At 42.3% G+C, this 27723-nt stretch overlaps 1 protein-coding gene across 8 annotated transcripts in view; it reads right to left on the reverse strand.

Moving 5' to 3' along the window:
* Positions 1-27723, reverse strand: part of Appl (amyloid-beta-like protein) — a 65152-nt gene that overhangs the window by 34674 nt on the left and 2755 nt on the right. The gene's annotated exons all lie outside the window — the stretch shown is intronic.

The raw sequence follows: 27723 nt of genomic DNA on the forward strand, positions 1-27723 counted from the left end.
AGCGTGCGTCAAAAATAAATTGAAACCGGAAGCAGCCACACACACACACACAGACCAAGGAAGTGTGTGTGTGTGTGAGCTCGTGCGTGTTTCAAGATGGCGACTTTGACAACACTTGGGCCTAATGGCAGTCTGACAGTCTGGCTGGCAGCCTGACAGGCAAAAACTTTGCCCTGACAGCGACTAATTCTCATTCTGTTGATGCACAGTCACCCCTCTCCACCCTCTGCTACCATCGCCTAACCGTTCCCAGCTCTGGCGCAACCAAATCCATTTCCATACTCGCCCCTGTCCCCTGCACCGGTATTTTGCCGCTCCCCCAATTCGCATTTTCATTTTAATCGCAAGCGTAAGCGTAAGCCAAATGAAAAGCTTTTTCAATTTATTTTCTCACATCTTGCCTTACCTAGCAGCACAGTGTAAACCTTTGATGCTTAATCATTTGGCATGGCAGAGGAGCAATGTCTCGACTCCGGCGCAGCTCAAGCTGCTGCCACACTTAATATCCTGCATACACACACACACACACACACACACACACACACACACATTCTCGTACACACACAACAATAACAATGGCTACAAATCGGTAGAGAGTGTTGGTGGGTGGCCTTGGTGTTGCTTGGCATAATTTATGCTTTTTACAATATTAAAGCGGATTGTTGGCTTTTAAAGATTGCAGTGAGTGGAGCTTAGTGCAAATTGCAAAATGCAGTCTGGGCGATGGCACAAGGATGCCAAACTGAGCGCCTCTTATAACTGTAAACATAAAGCTGCAACTTTGTAAGCTTAAAACGAGGTTCCGATAAGCTGGCTGCCAGGCAGCCAGTCAGCCAGTCAGCAGGGCTCTCGAAGTCGCCAAGCCGCTCTCCAACTACTAATTGCATTGCCTGCCACTCACACGATGATGCAGCTCAGCTCTAGCCAGATAATTGCAAAGACGTACCCAGAGTTACCGCACTCACACTGGAGTACCCTAAAGAGTGGGTAGGAAGAGAGCGAGAGAGAGAGAGAGAGAGAGAGAGAGAGGGCGTAGTTGTCAGAAGGGCGCGAATAGACAGAAGTCATTGCAGTGGCTTCGATAAGCGCTGATTTAAGCTTTAGTCATTTCGCGCTCATTATACTTAAGGGCAGCCACATACACGCACACGCACACGCACACAACCACACACACAGACACACATGTACACGCACACGCGCATTCAAGTGCTCAGTTAAAGGCAGCTAAAAGCCATGATTGGATCGCCTTAGAGTGGCACACGAGTTAGTACATTAAATCAGCTTGTGCCGTAGTGCGGGTTTAGCTACTGTAACATTGTGGCTGTGGTTGTATCTATGTGTGTGTTACTGCAATTATTTATATGTGTATGTGTCTTTGTTTATCTGCTTATCTGCTTTATTTTGCTGTTGTTTGTCTTCGCACTTTGCTTGGCATTTCGATTTGCTTTGCTGTTCCGTTGCGCTGGCAACGTTTGCGTTTTTCTCATTATCTCGTTGAAGTAATGTCAATGAATCACACACACACAAACACACACTCACACACGCATACTTTCTTGAATACATTACAAACAGACTAGTAGCAAATGCAAATGCAAAAAAAAAACTCTATTCGGTACATGGGGCGTATGCGCAATTCGGCAAAAATGTTAATGGCAGCAAGGTGTTGCGTAAGAGGGCGAGCGGCCACACCGAAACAGAGCGAGAACGAGACAGACTGCAGCTTATGCTCCAGTGCAAGCCGAAACAGCAAGAGCACAAGGTTCCAGAACATATAACACATAAGGTAAAGGCCACAAACTTCTGCCATTGAATTTTGCGGTTGCGTTTCAAACTGGGGTTAGATAGCAGGGGGCACTACCAGAGTGTCAGAGGTTGTCTCCCAGGCGTCTTAATTAAATGTAAAAGTGCAGCCAGTGGACAATGGTGACAATTTAATAATTTTGTATGAAAGAATTGTGTTAGTTTCGATAAACGAGAAAGAATATTATCGAAAAATATTACAAAAGAAGGAATACTAAGCACAAGCGGACTATAAGTCAACTCATATAACCAACAGCCTATTCTGAAGTTGGTTTTCAATTTTTTGATCGTGTGCTTGTATGTATAGCATAGATCTATGATATATATTGACGACACATTCATGGCAAAAATTCCAAAAAACGCTCATAGCTTATAGTTTATGCTTCAAGTCATTTGAGGACCTGCTTCATTACCTCTCGTAGCTCTGGTTTGAGTTACATTTTTGTGTCCTCGAATTTCAATGCATCTTCAGTCAGACTTTTCAATATTTTCCCAATTTATTCTAAAATCAAATAAGCCCGAATTGAATAGAAACTATTCGAAGCTAATTAAATGTTTATATTTAGAGGTCTCAAGCTGGTTCGTTCCAGGTTTAAGTACCAAAAGTACGTTTTTTAAGATTCATTTCAATTAATCTGTAATTGAAATGATTTGCAGGCACAATTTCAGAACTCGCTTAAAGAATTTGATATTCGATATGCGCACAAAAAAGGATATGTCGATATTTTCATTGAAAGCTTGAATTTAAAATGTAGATCTGCTTCCACGATTTAAGCCCACTGTGCGAGAGAGTTGATGCGGCGTCTGCGTTCCGACTAACTTGGGTTGTACTATGTGTGTTAATGGGTCGACGGTGGAAGCATAGGATATGGTGGGGGAGGGGGGTGACGAAGTTGGAGCAGCACGCGTTGCCATCTCAAGACTCAAGCATACGAACACATACACACACAAAACACATTGAGGCAAAAATGATGATGATGATGGAGTGCAATTACTTGAGGCGGAAGTGACAGTAGTAGCTGCGTCTTTGACAGCATTGCTGCCAGTGGTGCGGCATGGAGGGGGCGTGGCGTGGGGCAAAGTGCGCCAACCAAATGAACTTTAATTAAATTCTTTATATGCATGCTTGTGCGTAAATTTTTTGCTGCTTCTTTGCACAATGCCATTATAAAATGGCATCTGGTGTGGGTAGCATTTAGCAGAAACAAAGGGAAAGACTGCGAAGTCCGTCTCGGCTTTAAGAAGTCGCTGCCAAATTAAGCTAACCACTCGCTGCTCACTCATATCCCAAACTGACCATAGGCAGGAGCACTGGCAGGCAAGGACACTCATTTAAAAGTATTTGGGCATGTTTTCAATGAACGACTGGCAGCTGGGAGTTGTGGAGTGACTCGAAAAATGTCCAAGGTGTAGCAAATAAATTAAAATTGCAGCTTTTGTCAACTTTGCCGTGAACTTTTACACTATTTTTTTTTATTTTATTCTTTTTTTTTAACAATAACTTTGAGTGCATTTTCCGGCACCGACACACAAAGGTCGCACAACTTTTCACTTTTCTATTTTAGCTATGAATTTTTTGTATACCTTCGCAGAGAGCGGGCATTGAGAGATTGTCACAAAACGTGTAACAGCTTGAATGGGATAAATACATAATATATATATATATATATATATATATATATATATATATATATAGACTCATGAGCAGACTGTTGCATTCAATTGAGGTGCTGCTACAAGTTACTCAAAGCTGTATGTAGCAAATATTTATATGCTCGATTTACTTTCAACTTTATTGAGCTTCGTTCGAAAGAATTGTGGAAAAAAGTGACCAACACATAAGGAACTACAGGCCACACATGCATTTATATAAAAGCAAATTCAGGCTGCAATGCTTTTTCATAATCCTATTAAGATAGCTCAAGAATAATTTTCTTTAAAATTCTTTTCCTTCTTGGCTATCATTATTGAAGTACATTTTACTTCACTTATAAATTGTGGGAACTTGAAAGCATTTCAAATAGGCTTTGAGCAAATAAATTAAATAAGTATAAATAAATAAATGGCTGCGATGTACTTAAATATGTGTTAAAGCCTCGTCCATTCAAGAGAGCAGTGACAAACGAAGAGTATAGAGACTAGTTCAGATGGAAGATATTTTGATATGCTTGCCTGCTCAGCTAATTCATACCCAATCCTCAATAATTTCATATTTAGATTACGACCATCTCTAAGGAAAACTTGAGAGCATGCTTAACATCGATTGCATTCAAAGTTTCCACATTCAATTTAATAACGTCTTACTGCCTTTTTAAATTGCACTCTTCTCGGCAGGACTAAGGAAAATCGGTTTCTGCAAGGGCGTTCGGGGTTCGGCATGCTCAATGCAGCCCGCTTGGCAATGTCCAGGGCTGTCCATTCAACCGCCTGCTGCTCATTATGCGCGAGTAAAACAACATCAGGAGCAACAACAATAGCAACAAACTTCTGTTTTGATAAAAGTAAACGAGCTTCATTTTTTGCCGAATAAAATAAAAAAAAACCAAATTATTTGCAAATGCAAAATGTGCAAAAGTTTTGCCTTTCTTCTGTCGGCTGCCTTTTTTTTTTTACTTATTTATTTCTCTTAGTTTTTGGTGCTGTTTACGTTTTGTCAACATGACGCCATTTTGTTTTCTTGTTTAAACGCCCTGTTACTGTTATAGTTTTCGTGCTTGCTCTTTCGCTCGCACACCTAATATTTGTGCATAAGTATTCGGCGAAAAGTTGCACAGCAAAAAAAGTGCATCAAAAGGGAAATAAAAGGGAAGAGCGCTTAAAAATTAGTACAATTAAGTTTAATAGACGTAATTTTTAGTGATGCCAGCACCAGAAGGACACGGCAAGTGAGTGAAAAACCCGCTCGAATAGCTGGCCAACTGTTCCCGAAGCGGCAACTGGGTACCAGCCAAGTTGCAGCAGTGGACTCTGCTCTTTTGGGCCCAGAGACTATGGCATTAACAAGTTCATAATGGCAAAATATGCAATTTGAGCAGCGCGCCTTAACAACAGTTGGACACTTGAATGGCACCCAATTACAAAGTGTGCAAAATTAACCCACAAGCAGTGTGGAGTTGTGTCGCGGGGGTTGAGGCGGTGGGTGAGTACTATAAAGTGACCAATCATATGATATGAGGGTTACCGAAGCCGAGCAACGACTTTTCTTATCACATTTTATGGCTGTGTCCTTTGACAAACAACATAACAAAGGACTGTGAAGCCAGAAGGGGGTGAGAAAGAGTAAGGTAGACCAAATGCGAGCGTCGAATAATGAGTGCTACATTATTTATGTACAAAAAACTATTGACTACTCTGGGGACTTGTTTTATGACAGAGGCCAAGCGCAGGATAACGTTCTGCCAAGGGTATAAGGGTTCGATAGACGTGACAGGTTCAGCACTTACTTAAAAACACGATCTGGGACTTAAAATGGCTTAAAGACTGAAATAACCCAAAAAGAAACAAGCCAATGCAGACTAAAGCGAATATTGCAAATTATGCAAAAAAAAAAAATACTATTTCTGATTTCGAACGGAGTTAAAATAAAATATAATCCCACATTTAAATAGGTTATGGGCTGCTCGCTAATATTTGCATTAACATTTCATCGATAACATATCGATGAAAAAAAAGTCGGCACTGGGTGTTGAATTTTTGTCGACAGCGTTGCCACATGATAAAATAAAAGTAAGAAAAAAAGAAGAAATTGTTGTCGTCAGACTGTAAGGGTTGGCAGCCTCATTGTGGCTTGTGATTCGTGTTGCTTGCAATTTGCTTTCCCTTGACATTTTCTTTGTGTTTTGTTTTATCATTGTCTTTGTCTTGGTCTTTGGCTTTGTTCTGTGTGCATCTTCATTCATTAGACATCTCGAATTGGCTTTGTTTTGACTTGTTCTACTTCTTTGGTGTTTCTTCTTGTAATCTGTATAGTCTGCATTGCTTCAAATCCATAAAATACACACACACACACACGCCCGCTTTCAGAAACAGATAGAAGTAGAATCCAACCCCAAACAGGAGTCGAATGCCCCAAACCAACGCGTAATTTCCTTTCTTTACTGTCGCGTTGTGGCGTATTTTTTGTTGTTGCTTACTTGAAGGGATTGGCGGAAGGAGGCGGCACGGGTGGGTAGCGAGTGGGCGTACAGCTCGGCACGGCCGAAAGGAAGTTTACTTTGTCGCAGTGTCATTTATTTTAGCATTTTTGCCACTGACGCTCGTCCTGGTCGCTGTTGTTGTTGTTGTTGCTGTTGCTGTTGCTGTTGCTGCTGCTGTTGCTGATGCTGATTCTGCTTTTGTCGTCATCATAATCGTTAGTTTCGGCTTTCTGTCGCACTCACTGGGACTCCCAAGCCTTGTTCTTTTCCCCAGCCCACTCTCCCCCCTGTGAGTTAAGAAAAACCCAGAGCATTGCTCCAAGTTCTGCCTCTGTGTGTGTGTGTTTTTGTGTGCGTTTTTATGACTCTTATCTGGTTGTTGTTGTTCCAGCAACCACACTGCCAAGCCTCCCCTCTCAGTAACTCAGCCGCTTAGGCAGCTCATCAGGCACTGCGGCATGCCACTTTCTCTCCAACCCTAGCCAGTAGACCCTGCTCGCCGACCAGTTTTTCGTGTTTTCCACTTTTGCATTGCATATTTCAAGGCGCAATTTTACGTGTCAATAAAATAAAATCGATATTTTTTCTCCAAGTTGTGTCGCTTATGTTGCTGTTGCTGTTGTTGGGTCGTGGCTGCTTTGGTTATTTTATTTTTGTCTATTTTTGCTTTACTGTGCATCGATTCAATGAGTTCAACAACTTTGTGCCACATACACAAATTAACATGCGCCTGGCAATGACAGCCACTTGACCTGTGCCAATGGCACAAACATGTCAAAACAATGGGAAACAGGTGTGCCAGTGTGTGTGTGTGCGTGTGTGTGTATGTGAGTATGTGCCTGAATATGCCTTCATATTGCTATTTGCAAATTAAGCGAGTATATTGTATCAATTTCCTAATTAAGATGTGGACCTAGACGGCAGAAGGAAAAACAACAACAACAACTGCATTGAACAGTGGCTCGACCCATTAACCGAAACAGCAGCAACAACAAGACAACAACAACAATAGCGGCAACAAACTCCGCAGCAGCAACAGCAGCAAAGTGCTCACAAATTAAGAGCATATACAAGTAAATTTGAAGCGTATTTAAAATAAAGTAAAACGCGTACACAAACAACAAACAGCCGCAACAGCAGCCGAGCCAAACGAAACCACGCGGCAACAGCAACAACAACAACAACAACAAAAGCAACATCAACACCACGCAACACAGTTATACAATGACCCAACAGTGTTTTTGGCCCTGGGCGGTAAAGGGGTGGGTTTAGTTAGGGGGAGCTAATGGTTTTGGGGTGGGGTCAGGCGCTGTCGTCGCTATGCAAAAGCGCCACGTAACTGTCAGCGTTGAATGCCTGTGGCAAAAGGAGCCACACAGCAGCAGCAGCATTGGCAACCCTCACACACACACACACACACACACACACACACACACACACAAATAGAATGAATAGCACACACAACACACACACGCATGCGGACATTGCAGCCGCTAACAGCAACAAAACAAGAACATCAAGCGAACACCAAACAATTTTCAGCTAACGTAAAATGCTCGACAACAACAACAAAAACATCAAGGAAATCCCGTAGCGCCTTGAATGTATGCTTGAAATTGGTTTTTTGTATTACTGGCGCTGCCAGCAGAAAGGTATGCTACAAAATATACCAAATCCACACACACAAACACGCACGCACGCACACAGACAGCCGTAGGAGGCCGAAGCGCACAGCCAGGAACAGGGCCTCGGGGAGGTGGCGAGCTGCAAATGGTGACAGGCAGCCAGGCAGCCAGGCAGGCAGACAGGTAACCCGAAATAAATTCGAAATAATTTATGTAAAATAGACGAACAGCAACGGGGTGCGGGGAATCAAGTAGCAGCAGAAGCGGGAGACAGTGAAGCGGTCACCTGCGAGTTAGCTGTGGTGAAATTGCCGGCGGCAGCAGCGCAGAACCTACCACAAAAGTACAAAAAAATCCACCACATGCCCTGCAGCTCACCTTACGAGGCTGCCCAAAATGTACATCACGACAAGGCCAAAAGATAAAGAGAGATAGAGAGAGGGTGAGAGGGAGAGAGAGAAGGGCAGTGAAAGAGGGCGAGAGGTAGCGAGCGCGCGAGAGCGGGCGCAGATGAAAGAGAGAGAGGCGATGCTAGTGCGAGTGCGAGTGCTTAAGCCCTGGAGGCTCATAAGCAGGCACAGATAAAGCGACTGGCATTAGCAGCTCTTGAGAAAGTTGCGCTGCGCCAAAGGCGCCGAGGTAAGTATACACACACACACACACACACACACACACACACACGTACACACAATTATACACACATACAAAGCTTATGGACTATGGCACACTAAACTGACTTACTGACACTCACAAATACATTCATTTGCATTCATTTGCGCCCGCCACACATCGATTTGTTTCCAAACGGGCCCCTTATTCATTTTTCTGTCATTCGACTTAAATTAAGATTTCGTTCAAGCCAACAACAAATTGTACAACAAGTAGGTAGAAAATTGAAAAGGAAGCGTAATGTTTTTCTTATTTTTGTGGCCTGCGGTCAGCATGAATACATACATATATATATATTTGTATATAAAAATTGCAAGGGGTCGCACGTAAGCTCGTTTCAATTGGGAAGACGACGGAGGCAAATCCCGTTTCCGTGTGAATATCAAAATCTTTTAGGACATTATTCTTTTTCCAGAACATTTTCACATTTCACTTGGGCCACTATAAAACGAGGGAAGAAAACATTTTGCTGGCCCAAAAATTATTTCTGCTTTGTAATTTCCTATGCTTAAACTGGTAAAAAAAAAATTAAAAAAAAAAATAATCAAAATATTATATACCATAATAAAGAAGAGAAATAAAATACACACACACACAAAGGTCAGAAAAGAAGGCAAACAAGCCAAATGCAAATAAGCGAAATAACTAAGCATGGAGCAACAACAAAACGAAGGGAAACGGCGAATCGTGCGAAACGAAGCCTGCCAAAGCGGGCGAAGTTTAAATTAAAAAGACTTTCACAGAAACATTTTGGCAACACGCACACACGATACCACACCAATGCACAAACAAAACTGGCCAAAAACTGTCCGTGAGCTGCCGTTTATTTGGCTTAGGTCATTGTAAGACAACAACAGCAGCAGCAACAACAACAACAACAACAGCAGCAGCGACAGCAACAAAGGTAACAGCTACGCCTTGCACGGGCGTGGATTCTTAGCAATGCACTGCGCAGTGGTAAAAGGTTGTTATATAATTGTATTAATTTTGCATAATTAATAAATAAAATCATAATCAATAAAAAGATAATCAAATTTTAATAAAATGTGCGATTCGACAATTTATTACATATTTGTTAGCTCAATGGAAATAAAATAAATATTTTGAATGGTAATAAAAATACTCAAATAACCTGATATTTATTTTATGCTAGACAATTTAAAATGTATTAGAACAATTGGATGTGTTCTTTACTTGAACTAAATATCTGGAATTTATTGATTTTTTACACATTTCAAATAAATAAATTACGTACTATAAGCATAGTGTTATGAGGAAAACAATTCAAGAAATTATTTTTATTTAATTTACGCATAATAATTTGCATACATGGTATGTATATATTTATGTACGTATATATTTGTTGGAGGCCTTTTTTCATAATATATTTAACAAATTATATTAAGTAATCAATTATAAAACAATAAGCAAATCACTTATCGATTAAGGCGCATAATAATCGATATCAAACTGGAAACCGATTTGCAAAGCGACCGTCTATTAACTAGTTACTATGCAAAGTACAGTTGCCATAAGACATTGAACGAAAATGAGGCATGCATATAAGGGCTGTGGGGTGTGTGGGTCTAGGATAGGCTAGTTATACAGTCAGTTAAACGTGCTGTGCTACGAGTGCTAACCACTTAATTTTCCGTATCATTGAAAGGGCATATTAAAAAGGATATGCCAATAAGTACCCGACTATACCCTTTGCGGTCCACACACAATTTTACATACACTCCACACACAAACACCCCCACACACACACAGGCGACACACACTCTCGTTTATTTCTTTTAGCAAACAAATTAACTTAACTGTCAACCGCAAAATCACAACAGATGCAGTCGACACTCAATCACAGTGCGCGTATTTGTGCCGCATCGAGTGTCATGGGTATGTGTGAGTGTGTGCATGTGGGGGAAACTAAAGCGGCTGCCGACCCCAAAAAATATGCAGCACACAAGCACACACAAGCAAACTCAAAAGTCTGTTGTGTGTGTGAGCAAGGGGTTGAAGTGCTGGCGATAAAAAACACTTTTTATGCCTCTGGCCGCAGTTCATAATATGACAGCGTTCAGTTTTCAGTGTGGCCCTCTGCGGGCAGACACTCAATATCAATAGCGCTTTATTTACGTTAAAAATCAGGCTACACACACTCGCAAACATACAAACACACCATGCCACATACACGCGCGCGCTCGCTAGAACTCATAAACAATTTTGTAGCATACTTTCAAGCGCTCTTTTTTGTAGTCGTTTTCGGCTTTGCTTTTTGACCAGATTCGCACGAGTATTTTATTTTTGGCGCTTTATTTATTTGCCAATACGTCAGTCCCACACATTTTTCACAGTATGCGTGTGTGAGTTTGCGATGGGCGTGCCAGCAGGGGCGAGCAATGTCTTTGATTTCAACAAAAAAAAGCATGCATAGAAATTGAATGGAAACGCCCCTTCAGCAGCCATGAGGCTTTCAATTCTACTAAATTTATGATGCCGTGTGAATGAGTGTATGCATGTATGAAAGCGTGTGTGTGTGTGTAGGTAGTCTTTGGGTGTGCACACATGACCCTGGCGACATGAGTTGTTTGCTGCTTGGTTGCTCATACGACACGTTCGACCATAATTTTGGGCAGCAGCAACAACATTTAATAATAAAATAAAAAATATATATATTTTGAGGTAGATTTAGAGAGAGAGAGGGAAAGAGGGTGATTGCGAGAGAGAGAGAGAGGATATATATGGAACGTCATCAAATTTAACGCCTGACTAGTTCTCAAGTGCCCAAAAGTGGCCAAAAAGTTGCTACAGCTTATGTATATAAAGAAATTCGATTGGTATATATTCTGTGCGCAGCACAGGGTTTCACACACACAAACACAGTCACACACACACATATCGATAGGCACTTATCGATGATGCGCGCATACAGACGCCACATTAATCAATCGAGCGCACAAATCAGCGCTTAACTGGCAATTGAGCTTAATGGCGTCCCATATTACCAACACCCCAGGCCCAGCCCAAAAAAAGAAAGAAAACAACAGCGCTGTCTCGCCAAGGGGCGCCACTAACTACGCAGAATACAACTGGCGAAACTGGTTGAAAATGTCATTACTTTGGTTGTGCTGCACCACTAACAATTTGTCTTGCCCTATGGTAGTTGGGGCTGGGGCTGAGACTGAGGCTGGGTCTGGGGCTGGGGCTAGGGATACGGACAATGACAGGAGCTGGCTCTGGGGTTGTGGGATTGAGTTGATTTGGTTTGGGTACTGCGTCTGCTAGTCATTGTCGCATACAAGTGGCACATAATGTGCCATGCCACGCGCTGCATGCCGCATGCCGAGACATGACGATGTTGTTGTTGTGTCTGTGGCACACTTGAAATATTTAAACGTTAAAGCACCAACCAGCAGCTGTGTGCATGTGTGTGTGTGCATACTTGTGCCTAATAGAACCCAAGTGACAAAGGCATTAAAACACACACACACACACAGACATAGACACACACAGACAGCGAGCCAAGAACAGTTTGGGGCACAAGCGGGGCATGCTGTCTCGTTGGTTTGGCTTTGGCCATTAACTTTTTGCCACAGCTGCGCATAGCTGGCAAATTTTAGCCACAAGCGGCAGAGTTTAATGGAGCTGCCCACGCAGGCAACTCACTTGCATGCAACAACAACAAAAGCAACAATAGCAAATATTGGTCGAGTACAAGCAGTCGTTTGTACCCTATACTATTTAAATGCGAATCGGCTGTACTACGTTTGCCTCATCAGCTTCACGTCGTGAAACGCGAATTCTTTAACAGGCCAATCAACGGGCAGAGTACAATTATTGTATACGAGCACCAGCTGTGTAACGATATTTTGCCCCTGTGAATATATTCTTCACTTTAAAGTCTCTAGCTCTTATAGTTTCTGAGATCGATGCTTATAGGTTGGGGGAGTGAAAAACATACTGTTGCTATTCAAGCGGCATATGTGTACTATAGGGGTTCGATCTCATGCTTCACTCTGCATATAGCACACATTTCCACGGAACATTCATACCCCATTTTTAATGGGCACAGGGTATAAATATGGCATCTAAAACAAGAACAACAGACAAATATGGCATTGAGTGCGTCGCTGTGTGTGCCTGTGTATATACGTTTCTGTGTGACAGGCTAACAAATACAATTACAGTTGACACCAAACACACACACACACACACACCTAGTTAAACAGGACTCGCAGACATTATGCGCCGCAGCACATGCAACGATATTTTGTTAAGTGCGACGACGGGTCGTGGAAGAGGGAAACATCACGCTGATGTGTGTGTGTGTGTGTTGTGCCAGGCAAGGGAAAAGCGGGCGGCGAGTGTGGGAGGCTTGACAAAGAAGCACGACAATGTGCGTTGGCTCGTTTTGGACATGGCTGGTTAAGTATCACAGCGCGAAGCCGCAAAGATACGCGACACGGAGCACATGCGGCGGTGCGAATGCCACAGGCTACACACACACACACACACACACACACACACACACACGCATATACTCAGGCATCTCACTGCCCCGAACTGAACGTGAACGAGCTTCGTAGCTCAGCAAGAAAATCATCTTCGAATTTGTTATTGCTGTTGTTGCTTTTTTTATGTTATTCACACGCACTCTCGAGTTAAGATGCTTTCTGCTTGTCAAGGCGCAGGAGACTTGAAGAGGGGTAGACGTGGAGAGGAGCCGACGGGGCAGGTAAATATGCTACATGACCAATCCATGTGACTAACGTTGAGCTGTCAGGAATCGAATAATTTGGCTTATTCGCTTGAAATACAATTTGCATTAAATTAATGCAAATGTATTCAATTTAAAGTAAAACTTTTTAGTTATTTTTTTTATTTAGCTCAAGTTGCATTTCACATGACATATACAATCCTTTTTTGTGTGTAAATTGTATATATAATTTATGCTAAATGTTTCTTTTTTTTTGTTTCTTTTGTCAATATTTAATGCAAATGCGTGTTGCGCTTGGTTTATGTAAATAATAAGTTGAAATTGATTACGTCTAATGGACATGTGTCCGTCCTAATTTACCTGCTGGCCTTATTGTTCTTCTTTATGCTGCCAGCTGCATTGTAGCTTAATGTCAAAATTGTATTTGCTTATTGAGCTGTGCATCTCGAACATTATTTGTTGCTGTCGCTCTTTTTTATGCATTTACTTGAGAGGCGGCAACTTGCATATTCCTGGCAGGCAGTCAGATTAAGCAAACATGAAGCTTGACAATTTGTTAAACCTTATGTTAGCTTTACAATGAGCTTGACAAACTAGCTCTTCGTTTATTTATACAACATTGTCTTTGCATTAGTTTCAGACTCTGCTCCAAATTCTTGAAATCTGCTCAGCCCAGAATTGCCGCCCAACTATGCTATTTGTAATTCTGTCTTCCTGTCTGTCAGTTTGTCTGCCTGTTTGCCTGCTTGTCTGTCTGTCTGTCAATCTGTTTGTTTGGCTGTATGTCCTTGCCTGTTCGTCCAAACGTCTGACTGAGTATATAAATTTCATTATCTGCAAACGCGCTCGTAAAATTCAATTCTTCTAGCAGATGGGCGACTTTCGTACCCCAGCTCCAACTCCACTTTACAACTCAAACTTCAATCTGCCGCTTGCCCCGTCCGACTGCGCTTTATTTGGTCTATGTTTTTTTTGTTCCATTTAAGCAAAAAAGAAAAATAATATGTATATAAAAATATTTTGATTGTTGGGTGTACTCTGAATAAATGTGCAAATAAAATTTAATTTAATAGCGAATTTTATGTCACAAATATTGCGCTTCACTTGACACAGCCAGCACATGCCCCACGATACACGCACACACACACACACACACACACACACACACACAGACACAGGTTCCATCAGAATCACAACAATTGCAGGCAGCATCATTCCGCCTAGTCAGCGCATGAAGCGCACTGCCCAATTTTATGACCCTAAAATGGTTTGGGGTTTTGCCCGGATCTGCTCGTTGATTTGACAAACAACTCACACCCACGCTCACACCCCCGCCCCTGCACCCTGCACCCGCACCCAGCCAGCATCATCCACATATCGTGCTGATAGCCAAATGGGATTTGGGGAATACGACGAATGATGCCGTCGATATCACCACCCCAATCCCAACCACCACCACCACCCTCCCCTCCCCTCCACGGCGCGGCATTCGTATTAATGTGTCAAACTGGACTTGGATTTGGGATTGGCCTTTGATTTGGTTGCATTGTTTGTTGCCTGGACCAAACCTGAAGGCATGTGGTGCCAAATTGAAGCCAGACCCCAGAGCGGTATTGATAACTCCCCGGCCATTTGCTGGCTGACCGCATGTGAGTAGCCAAGCATTTGAACCGAATAAAATGAATACATTTCAAAATATTTTCTTATAAAATCCTATTTTCAGCTTGAAGTTCATAACAAGAATTTATTTACTCTAAAGTAGAGCTCAAGAGGCAAAAGAGAGAGCGTAAGAGAAAGACAGGGGGAAAGAAAGAGAAAGAGAGAGAGAGAGAGAGAGAAGGAGCGTGGGTGGAAAAGGCAGCAGAGGGGAAAATTTACGAAGAAAAGCCAAGCAAGCGAAAACTATGCCAATTGAAAAATAAGCCAAACGAGAAAAGCTAAAAAAGTGGAAAATAATTGGAAATGGAAATGGGAAAAGGACGGGAAAGGAAAGGGAGCGGCAGTCAAAAGTGGGGATTGGCTGAGGCACCAAGGCGAGCAGCGGTCCAAAAATGCAATATTGCGATTTTATAACACAAATTACTTATAATCACCCAAAAACAACAACAACAACTACAGCAGCAGCAACAACTACAGCAGCAGCAACAGCAGCAGAGGCAGCGGGAGCAGTAAAAGGCCAAAACGGAAATGCACGTTGTAATGGCCTGGAAGTGGGCGCACAAGGCGTGGCAGGGGGCAATCTGGGCGAGAGTTGGGCTTGTAGCAGCTGCTGCGTTAACTGTGCCACGGGTCGCCATTTTGCATGGGAATGGCATAAAAATCATATTTCCGTTTTATTATTTGCTGTTAATGAAAATGCAAATAAAATTGGATTTTCCGTGCCGCACAAAAAGCCAGCTAAGTAATAATAAAAAAAAGGAAAACTGCTGCTCTTGCGCAGGCAGGCCAGTGCAGGGGGAGTGGTAGGGGGCAGGCAGGGGGCAGAGCAGGCGAAATGCTCCAAATGTATTTCCTGGCGCACATTTCAAATAAACATTTTGGTTATCATCGTTTTTTTCTCCGCTTTTTTTGCTCTAGCTGTTAAAACCAAAAATTTTAAAAGCCAACGAATATTTATATTTGTGTGCGTCTGTGTGTGTGTGCGCGAGTGTTTGTGTGTGTGTGTTTAGTATTAATTGGGTCACGTAATTAGCAGCTTGTTTGTATGCTTTTTATGCAGTATGTACGTAGCCGAAATTTGATTATTTGCATTTAACCGGAGTGTTTTATGGCAGACCAGGGCAACCTGTCAGACAACCCAAATACGGAATTGTTAGCTAACCGAAATTCCAAATCCCAAGTCGCAAACCGAGCGAATTACATGACTCATTTGCTATGCCCCGGGCATAACATTTCGTGAACCTCAACAAGGAAGGCAGCGAAAGGACAGTGTGGAAAACCCAAGCTACATATAAAATATTAAAGTGTTTTATGCTAGAAATAAAATATATATCAAGCGATTAAGTTAATATTATATATGAATACATCACATCCACGAGTTTTCCGCTACGCTAGAACTGTATTCCGCGTATTTCTCGAACTCGTCCGTTTGGATGAGACTTAAGCATTCGCAAAGGCCTTGGCGAGCCATTTTCCAATCAGGAGAGCGAATTTAACGACAAGTGGGAGACATTTCTCAAAAGAATTTTCACAATGTTCTGTAAAAATGCTTCTCAAGCTGATCGGTTGGTACATCAAGGCGTTTTTCACCCAGCGGGTGCAATACTTCATAATCCCTGCTTGGCTCTTACGGCTTGAGGTGCAACAACAAGTTGACGACCCATTATTAAATTCTACACTGCATGGGAAACGGTCAAACAGAGCTGTAAGGTGTGGAACACATGGACCTAACTATGTGCAGCAAAAAAACTTTCTCTGGCAGAAAACAAAAATACTAAATGGGAAAAGTACCTATTAGTTATTCTAGTAGAGCAGATGGTTATATGTAATTTGGATAGAAGCGTTTCATTTGTATGCAAGGGGCTAATAATTGATTCATTTATTCATTCAATCGTATGCCGCATCATCATTTATCTATACGGTTATTTATCAACGGACTGGCCAAAGTGCCTAGCCCAGCTATACCTCTCTCTCTCTTTCTCTCTCTCTCTCTCTCTCTCTCTATGCCCTTCTTTGCGGCAACCACTCGACGTTGAACACTCGACACTCGACCCATGGCTAATGACACCATCGATAATGATACCCCTTGCCGCATGCTGCAGACGAAGTTCGCCCAAATGTCTTACGAAATCTCACGAAATCCTCTGGCAAAACAATTCGCGTGGAAAAGTCAAGACCAGATTCATTCGCAACGTATGCAACGGATTGTCTGCCACACCTTCTGGCTTCGCATTAGGTAAGAAGCCGACCTCCTGCGTGCTCGGCAACTGGCAACTGGCAACTGGCAACTGGCAACGTGACTCCTGCGAAGCGATTGAAAAGTGGCATGCGACTCAAATGAAATCAGCGGCGAACTACTTCGAATCTACCAAAGGATGAGGAACAGACTTTTGCTCACACTTGAAATTGGTTGGCGCTCACATTCCGCACCCACTACAAACCACTTGAGCAAATAATGCATGCGGCTAGGAGGCACGTGGACAGGGTTATGTAGTAAGGGAGGGTTGGGGCATATCACAACAAGGAAAGTCGTTCAGGCTAAGTCAACAAAATGTCAAATTCAAGCACCTGCCACAAGTTTCAGTTTGGCACGTTGTCGCTGCACGTTCCGAGCAGCGCTTTGGCATTTTCCTTTAACGTTCACGTTGCTCCTACTCCCTATTCCCTGTTCCCTATTCCTATTACGTATACGCCTATATATACGTATGTATATGTATATGTTGAGGAGAGAGTTCTCAGTTGAGAGTGATTGACGTGTTTTACTTGTGCTCCAAGATTTTTATATATTTTTGCGCTTTTATCTTGCTTTATATTTCAAAATTTTGCATTTTTCGGTGCTTTATTTAAAAAGCTTTTATAAACTGTGCAAAGTGTCATCTGTTGTGCAGCGTGTCTGTTAATTATTACATTTTATAAAACGCGGCGTCAGTTCCGTGTTTGTTGTTATTGGCTGTTTTAGGTCTTTTGCCTTTGTGCTCCCCTGTGCATACACTTGTTTGTGCGTGTGTTCGCTGCATACTTTCTGCTTGTGCATCGCGCTCTCACAAATTTCTTTCTATTGCTTTTCGCACCAAACAATTTGTTTGTGTACGAATAATTGTTTTTTGAGTGTTTACTTGTGCACCGTTTTCGTTTCGTTTTGCTCTGCGCTCTCGCAAGTTGCTTGTGCATTTAATAATTATGTCGTGCTGTAAGAAACCGTGCACGTTCAAGCAGACTGACGATTCTGCACTGCCGCAATTTGTTAATTGCTGGCTGTGTGAGAATATGATGCATGCTAAATGTGCAGGTCTCACTGGGCGTGATTGCGACAAGATCGCTGCTATTGCCAAGAAGGGCTGCGGTGGCTTGCGTTGGTCGTGCCCAGAATGCATCGACAAGCAAATTGATTTCTCCAGAATGTATAATTCTGTGAGAAGTCAATTCTTAAAATTAAATAATGTGGCTAAGCAGCTCTCGAGTAATTTTGACTCGAGTTTCGATTTGCTAGGCAAATATAAATTTGAGTCTCCAACCAATCGCCGGTTGGAGCCTCAACTTTTGCAATTGCCCTCTACGTCTGTTCAGACTCCTACGACTTTCTTGTCTTTTCCTAGCAACTTGGAGGTATCTCCAATGTTGTCTTTATCGCCTTCTCCAAGCGACTGTCCAATTACCCCGGCTTCAAGCCCTGTACTAGACCCAGTAGAGCCCGTACCTGATTCCGTCCCTATTAATCAAATAGCCTCAGCCCCGTCAGCTCCTGGCCGCAAAGGTAGACCTGCGCGCAATCTTGCGCAGATTGTTAAAAGCAATCATTGTGCCTCGTTAGCTCCTCCAACTCCTGTATTACCTACAGCCCCATCAGCGCCTACTTTAACGGTAGTTGCCCCTCGTAGGCAAGTTTTTGTGTCTCGACTTTCGTCGGACACCACTTCTGAGTCATTGGCAGCCTATATTGCTAGCAAATCTTCTGCTAGCGTGTCAATAACTAAATTTAATTTCTCCACCCCTCGTGAAATATCATCATTCAAAATAAATGTTTCACATGATATGTTCCCAATCATTTGTGATCCCAAATTTTGGCCACCACACATGATTGTTCATGAGTTCAAGCCTAAAAAGCGTAACCAGCCTGTCACCCTTCCAGTCCCTTCAATACAGGGTACCATTTCTGCCCCAAAAAACTAGCTTCATCTTCTGACCAAATCTTTATTCATTATCAGAATGTCAGAGGTCTCACTTCAAAGCTAAAAAATCTTTTTATTGCCAGCACTTCCTTCGATTCGGACATAATAGCATTTTCAGAAACATGGTTAAACTCAACCATATCTGATTTTGAGATATTACCGAATAACTTTATTTTGTTTAGAAATGATCGGCCGACTCGAGGTGGTGGGGTGTTAATTGCCGTTAAAGCCACTCTCCAGTCTGAACTATTCTGTTTTAGTACGCCTACTGACGCTGAGATTGTCTCAGTTAAGGTGTCTTTTCCTACACGGAATATCTATGTAACATGCTCTTATGTCCCACCTTCTTCTGATATTCAAGTTTATATGAATCATATTACTTGTATTAAAGAAGTTTCTTCACACGTGCGGGATAATGACCTATTATTGGTGTTGGGTGATTTTAATTTGCCGAACATCTCTTGGTCATTATTCACTGCTGAAAATTATCTAGTGCCCTCAGCACAGCACGATTTTTTAGACTGCATGCTTGATCTTTCGTTGTTTCAAATCAATTCAATTTCTAATCATATGAATAGAACACTTGACCTTGTATTTGTTAACGACTACCTTATTTCTACTGTGTCTAGGTCACCTCCTTTATCTCTTCCTGAGGATGTCTATCATCCAACTTTAGAGATTGCAATGCTAAATTGTAATCCTTCCATTTCGTGCTCATCAGCCAATAAGCCCCGCTATTGCTTTCGCAAAGGAAATTATTCCTTGCTGAATCAGCTTATTTATTCAACCGATTGGTCTTTCTTATATGACTCAGTTGATATGAATACAGCTATTAATTCTTTTTATATCACCCTAAACTCCCTCTTAGATGTGTGTATTCCTAAGTCAATTCCTTCGACTACTTTTTCAAAACCACCCTGGTTTACTCCCAGATTATCACATCTAAAAAATGTAAAATCCAAATATTTTAAAAAGTTTAAAAAGTCTGGTTCGTGTACAGACTTGGCTAAATATTCCATAGCCAAGTCGAACTTTTTTCTTCTTAATTCTCAATGCTATGAGAATTATCTAATTCGTTGTAAAAGGCAATTCGCCCGAAATCCGAGACAGTTTTATAATTTTGTAAACTTGAAGCGTAAGTCTTCAACTTTGCCATCTTCTTTTTTTCTTGGGATGGATAAAGCTAGCAATGACATTGATTCTGCTAACCTCTTTGCTAATTTTTTCCAATCAACTTACTCTTCAGTCTGTCCTAATACTAATTCTTACCCTTATACTATTTCCTCCGCTAGTTCTATACCTCCCCCCATTATTTCACACTCCTCTCTCCTATTAGCTATAAACTCTCTAAAATCTTCTTACTCTCCTGGGCCGGACAATATTCCTAGTTGTCTACTCAAGGAGTGCAGTTCTTCCCTTTTCTATCCATTGCTAAAGCTTTTTAATCTATCCCTTGAAACTTCTGTCTTTCCATCTCTTTGGAAAGAATCTTATATCATTCCTCTTCACAAGAAAGGTGGGAAGTCTGATATACAAAATTACAGGGGCATTGCAAAACTGTCTGCTATTCCTAAATTATTTGAAAAAATAATCACTTCGAATTTGCAGCATTTCTGCAAATCAGTTGTTTCCCCTGTTCAACATGGATTCGTAAAGAATCGGTCAACTACGACCAATCTGCTTGAGTTTACTTCCTTGGTAAATGATGCTTTCCTTTCGAAAATGCAAACTGATGTCATTTACACTGACTTCAGTAAGGCGTTTGACTCTGTGCACCATGACATCTTACTTTTTAAACTTGACCGAATAGGTTTCCCTCTGTCCCTTTTACTTTGGATTAATTCTTATTTAAAAGGTAGGACCCAAAGAGTAATACTGAGGTTGACTACCTCTAAAAGGGTTCACGTTACTTCTGGTGTTCCTCAAGGTAGTCATCTTGGACCTTTACTCTTTACACTTTTTATAAATGATCTTCCTTCTGTTATATCACATGCCCGTGTACTCATGTATGCGGACGATGTCAAACTTTTTCTATCATACACTAACCCCCTACATCATTCTCGTCTACAAGACGATTTGAACGCTATGCAACTTTGGTGTTCGGCCAATCAATTGCATCTAAATTGTTCAAAGTGTATGTTTATGACTTTTAATCGTACTACACCTTATCTTGTTAGTTATACAATCGACAATATCCCTTTGCAACGTATACTAACAGTTAAGGATCTTGGCGTTATTTTTGATTCTAAACTCTGTTTCAATCTTCATATAGATACCATTGTTAATGAGGCAAAAGGTGTACTTGGATTCATTAAACGATGGTCTAAAGAGTTTAACGATCCTTTTATAACAAAACTTCTGTACATCTCTCTTGTTCGCCCTATCCTTGAATACTGCTCTTGCATCTGGTCTCCACAGTATATCAACAGCCAGGATCGTATTGAATCTGTTCAGAAGCAATTTCTGCTTTTTGCCTTACGAGGTTTAAATTGGGACCCTAATCTTCGGTTGCCGTCCTACTCCAGCAGACTGCTTCTTCTCAACCTTCCGTCGTTAATCAACCGTAGGACAATTCTCGGTGTTGTCCTTCTACATAAGTTGATTATTGGCGACATTGATTCTCCTTTTCTGCTAGGGCGTCTTCAATTCTCTGTTCCGGCTAGACCAACCAGAAATTATCGCCCCTTATTACTATCTACGTGCACAACTGATTACGCTATGCACAATTCTTTTCGCGTGCTATGTAAAAATTATAATAGTTTGCATCACGTTTTCTCTACCGAACTGTCTCTACCCCTAATAAAATCGTTGCTTTCAGGATACCTTCGGGAAGTCGCTGACCATTCCCAGCTATGAGCAGGGGCATAGCTAGCCGGACAGGCTGAATAATTTTCCCCCACCGTGTCGGTGATTTCCCAATACTTTTCTCTTTGTCCTATCCACTTAACACTCTTTATCTAACTTACATTGCTTTACTTTATTAACAATTTTCTTACTTTCTTTTTTCCTACTTATTGTATTTTCTTTATTAATTTAGCAAATTAAGATTATTTTTAATTTCACTTGAGATCACTTTTTTCCTACTTACAACCTTCTGCTTAGATGTAGGCTCTAATAGCGTCACTGACAAAATTAGCTGTGAAAAGGGGCACAGCTGGCCGGACTGGCAAATAAAACACCTCCATCGGTCGGTGATGCTATTTAGAAAATTGTATCCTTTAACTAGGCTTTTAGAATATACTTATATTGTACAACCTTTTGAATAATGAGGAAGACACTCGTTTTGTCGACCATTAATAAATAAATAAATAAAAATAAATAAATAAATGCTTACAGCAACGTGCAATACAAACAAACCAGACGAGCCGGACGAACTTTTATTTTGAGCTTCAGCAGCTTCTTTCAGCGCCACCACCCGTTGTGCATGGGCGAGGGGGGTTCGGCTATCAATGAGCCCGCGCCCACCCACTTTTAGCAGCTACTGTTTGCATAAGTTGAATCCCCGCTGGAGTTTCTGGATGGCTGGATGGTGCACCCTTTTTAAGCCTGGCAAAATGGCGCCCGAGTGGTTCCCTCTTGCACAATACACTATCTCTCTCTCTCCCTCTCACTCTCTGTCGCTCACTTTCTTTCTGTCTCTCTCACAACCTGTGCCACGTGACAGCTATGTGCGTGGCACCATTCTCGGCTTGCTTGTTCGACGCCTATTTGCTTTCTATATACCTGCTGAGGGCATTCTAATTTTCTTATATTGCTGATCAGCATCAACAGCCAAGCTGATGTGCCAGTATATAACCCTGTCACTTGGTTTTAAATCTGAATAAACATCGGGTTGGTAATAATAACGATCGATCAACAATTTGGTTGCGTTTATTATCGCATTAACGGTAAGGGTATTTAATCGTCGCCAGCCCAAAAGATACATTTTTATCTTGTCGTGCCTTCCGCTACGTTTACTTCTATTTCACCGCCCCTCCATCACTTGCTGGCCGCATGTTTTTATACCTGTGCTTTCGCATTTCGTTTGCTTCATTTGCTTAATTGTGTGAGTCATCATTACAATCGTCGTCATTATCATCTTCATGATGATCATTTTGGCCGGCAGCAGCCTCAGGCTCCTTTGTGGTGGCAGCAGCTTAGGCTTAACTGAAGAGCCGCCACCTTGCGGCTGCCGCAGGATAAGTGTTATTGACCCACGTGGCCTGGTATTGCTTGTTGGCCAAGGGGAGAATGTGTGTGTGTCTGAGGGGGAGGGTCTGAAGCAATTGCTAAAGTTCAAGCTACCAATAATGGCTCAATAACGTCCGTTGGCCAAGTGAAAATCATCTTCTACTTATATTCTTTCCCAGGATATTATTATTTCGTCAAGGAATAGGTTACTCATGAAAGAGGACATCTACGCCCTTATAATTAGATATACATATGTTCTTAATCAGTATCAACAGTCACCTTACGTAAGAAAACGTTACATTGGTTTGTTTTTCTGTTATTTTTTTTTATGATATCTTACCAAACTCTGAATCTAAGAGCATTATTTGCAAGATAAATATCATAAGCTTCAAATTACTATATCATAGGAGGAATCAGTCAACATCCTATGAAATCGGTCTATAATACCATGTTTCTCCTGTGCTATCAAACAAACTAAAGCTTTCCCTGTGAGGGATTAATGCAGACAAGACACTTAACCCTATTCAATAGCCTATGCCTTAGGCCAGTCTTTGGCTTCAGCTCCAACTTAATCTAAGCCAGAGGCTCCGGCAGTGATTGCGGCTTAGGACTTGGCTTCGGCTATCAGCGGTGGTGCAGAAGGCAGCGACATTAGCCTAAAACAAAGCCATCGCGCTTGGTTGGCGCTGTGACAGCATGGGATTGGATGGGGGCTGTATAAATGGCGGGCGGGGGTTGCGCCTTTGTCAACGTTGAAATGAGCAAAATGCATAATCGAAAAAATCATTGAGGCGGAAACGCTTTGTAACTGGATATGGGTGCAGATATGATAAAGGGGACTGGCACACAGGCTGGCGGCAGGCCACGAGCAGCCGGTCAAAAGAGTCAGGAGGCAGACAGCAGTGGGTAGCTAGAACGTAGACAGGACCTAGTCAGGACTAACATAAAAAGCAAAGCTGCACACAAGCAAGTGACAGCAGAAATGTGAAAGAAAAATAAGAAGACAAATAATGCGAACCAAATAGCGCAACGAATTCAAAACCAAACCAAACGAATCGAAACGAAACGAAACGAAACGAGTCGAGTTAAGGATTCGAAATGTGGCTGAAGGACACAGCAAACAATGCGAAGGCAAGGCTGAAGCCAGCAAAAGCAGCAAGAAAACGCAAAAGGATTCCAGCCCTGGCATGGGAAATTGAAAGGAAGTGGGGTCAGTGTACAGTCCATTTGTGTGTGTATGTGCGGTGTGTGTGTGGGGGGCTTTGTGGATATGGGTGTGGATGTGTGGACTGTGACACCACAACTAATGAATGTGCACGTACAGCAAACGACTACAACAACGACAACAACGACAACAACGACAATAACAACAATAATGGGAACGACGAACTGGCTGTCAATGTGGACGAGGACAATCGTCAGTGAGGCAGCAAACGACAACGCTGACCAAGTTGTTTGGCATTGCCAAGCCTGATAAATGCTAACGTATACGGATGGAATTGAAGCGGCCAACTTGGAAATGGGCAGTCGGTGGCTGGGGAAAGGGGGCGAGGGCTTGCTGCTAAGGGTGCATGCAGCAGTCATAAGAGGCGTCACACTAAACCAAAGGCGGGTACGCTGCATTTGCTATGCGAGTGACTAAATGTATGCAATAAATGCAAACCTCTGGCCAGCCATGATTAAATGCAACCAGAGCGAGAGAGAGAGAGCCAGAGGGAGAGTGAGTGAAAGAGAGACCTAAGGCTATCGATAACAACAACAACAACAAATTGTAGGCAACACCCAACACATAAACCACGCACAAAGCCAACTCCTTATTGCCCGGGTAAATTGTACCCATTCGATTAGCGGGAAACTCAAATTGAGCACTTAGTGGTTGCGTCCAGTCAGGTTGGCAGCCTTGAAGCATATAAGCTACAAGTGCTAGGCTTCAAAAGTCCAAAACGAAAAGCTAATTATCTTCTAGATGTTTACCAACATCACACACATGCATAGGCCAATGGTGCGGAACTAGTGCCAAAGTGGTGCCGAATTCAGTGGGTTCGTGGATAAGGAAAACCAGACTAGCCACAAGGCGGGAATTTGGTTTGAGCCACAATTTTTTAAAGTACAATGGCCGATGCTTGATGCTTGATGCTTACCGCCAATTGCTCATACAAAACTGATAAATTGTACATGCTACTTACACAAGGTAATGCTGAAGAACTAGCCCAAGTAATGGTTGAATGAATGGGTTCGTGGATAAGGAAAGTCCGATTTATGAACCGGAACCAAAGGCAGATATTTGGCTTGAACCACCGACAATTTATTTAAAGACTTGCAGCCCTGGTGAAAACAACCAATTGCCAATACCAAACTGAGACATATTTTATATTACAGTGGACGCGTGACTATTAAAATTCATTTAAAGGCAATTAGATACTTGCGTACTTTGTTAATATTCACTTTATTTTAAGCTGACCTAGGCAAACATCAATATTCTAAGGAAGAGTTCGTTAAAATAAATATGCCGCCCACTGTACATGCAAAGGGTTTTAGGGCAGAGCTAGTGCATGAGGGGTGCTAAATTAATGCTTAACCCGCCAACACCCACTCGATGTGGTTTTGCACAAACTAAAACTCATTCGAAGCTTTATGATTCATATTTGTGGACTTGTGCATAGTAAAAGAGTTGCAAGTTAAAGGCTTCATGCATCAGGCAGGTTTAGTGGACGCGACCCTAGCACACAGTCCTCCCAACCTCGAACCTAGTTTAGCTGAATTACTGTAAACATGGCATAGGGGTTGCTTAAGCTGAGCGGGCTGCGAATTGACAACTAGCTGCCTGCCAGTTGCCAGCTTGCAGTTGTTGCCTCGACAATCAACTGGCCAACGCCCCCACATTGCCCCTCCCGCAATCATTACCAGGCTTGATACGCTAGTAACTAGAAAGGCTTACATATGCGACTAAACTTTGTATGGGTTGTACCAGAAACAGGATCCAGGCTGATATCGACTGGCGGTTGTCGGGTTGTTGGGCTGTTGGGTTGTTGGGTTGTTGGGTTGTCGCCTGGACATATGGCAGATTGTGTCTGCCCACTTCGTGACTGTCTGCATGACGCATGAGTCAGACACGCGTGCGACGAGTCCTTTGAAGCGAAATATAAAAAAAGGACACAAAAGAAGGGCAGAAAAAAAACTGGAAAATACGCAAAGCCCCCCGCAATGCAAGTTGTATAAGAAAAAAAGAAATGTACGTAAGCAACCACCGACAACAGCAAAAGCAACAACAACAGCAACAATAGCAACAGCAACAATAAAACCGGATGGTCGGCAGACCGAAGTTAAGATACCCTTTACGAAATACTATTATAAGTATAATGGTCCGCTTTAAAACGGCTTTGCAGATATGCTGGGGGATTAGTAAAGCTCCCAGAAATTTGATATTCATAAAATTTAACTCGCATATAAGAAGCATAGAATAGCTCTTACATTCAGAATTTAGTAAAGATATTTTTGAAAACCAAAAAGTTTTTCCTCAATAACTTAATTTTGGCTACAGCAGTACAAATCTATGCAAAGTTATCTGACGTTAACCGAAGAATTGGGTATATCTACTCGGCTGTTGATACTGATCAAGAATATGTATATGCTTCATAGGCTCGTAGATATCTTCTTTTATATGCTACACATTCCTTAACATTATCATAATACCCTCGACAAGAGTATAAAAACGGTGGCGAGCGATGCGTTGGGTCTGATAACGTGCACGGCAATGTTGACGGCTTGCTGTCGAGCGCTGTGACGGGCGATGGTGGTGGGGGAGTGGCTTGAGGGCGGCGGTGGTGCTGATGGTGGTGTTACTTGAGGTAAATATGGGTACAGAAGTGTAACTGAAACTGCCACTGCAAGTGGTTGCCAACTGTGACTGTGACAGCCAGAGGCAGCCCTGTGCCCTGGGTCACTCATAAATTGCTAGGAACAAAGACCGATATGAATAGCGGCATTAAAGTATCAGGCAACACACACACACAGACACACACACATATATATATATATATATGTATATAGAAGAGGGACATTCATTGGGGGCCAGGGCAATACAAATTGCAAGCTGCATAAAAAGCAACGGGCCTGAAAGGGACAGACAGAGCGAGAGGGACAGAAAGAGAGCCGTACTAAAAGCACCTGAACATAGACCCAGAATCGGAAGCAGCAGCTGGCCAACTTATAAATCAGCTTAGTGTTGCCCGCCTGCACCGCCTCCAACAGGCCCCGGAAAAACCACCCATTTGGCACCCGCTCGTATAATAGCTCTTTGAATGTACGCCACTGTGTGTTCATATGTGTGTGTGCGTGTGTGTATATGAATTTGATAGGTTTTGGCTTATAGTTTTTGTTGTTTCTGCTTTTGCCTCAAATTGCAAGCTCTCGACGATGTGTGTGCGTGTCTCCAGAGCTATCATGTGATATCCTTTCTGTGCAAATTGTTTAAGTATGGCAGAAATTGCTATGGCAAAACACGTCAATAGGTGGCAGCTCGCAGCTGGCCCTAAGCCAGGACTCAGGCAAATTGTTTTTTGAATTCATTTGAATAACATTTTCACATTGAATATTTATCCTAGCCACACACAATACTCTCAGATATCGATGAATTGAGAAGCTGAAGAGTGCTGCCTTAAACGAGTTGAATGGCATCTATGGCGTATCTATGCCTTCTGATTGAGCCCCCGCTGTAAGCCGCTTGTGGTCAGGGTAACGGCACAAGGTGAAGCTGAACACAATCTGACGTTTTACAA

This window comes from Drosophila virilis, chromosome X, assembly GCF_030788295.1.
Source record: "Drosophila virilis strain 15010-1051.87 chromosome X, Dvir_AGI_RSII-ME, whole genome shotgun sequence".
NCBI lineage: Eukaryota > Metazoa > Arthropoda > Insecta > Diptera > Drosophilidae > Drosophila > Drosophila virilis.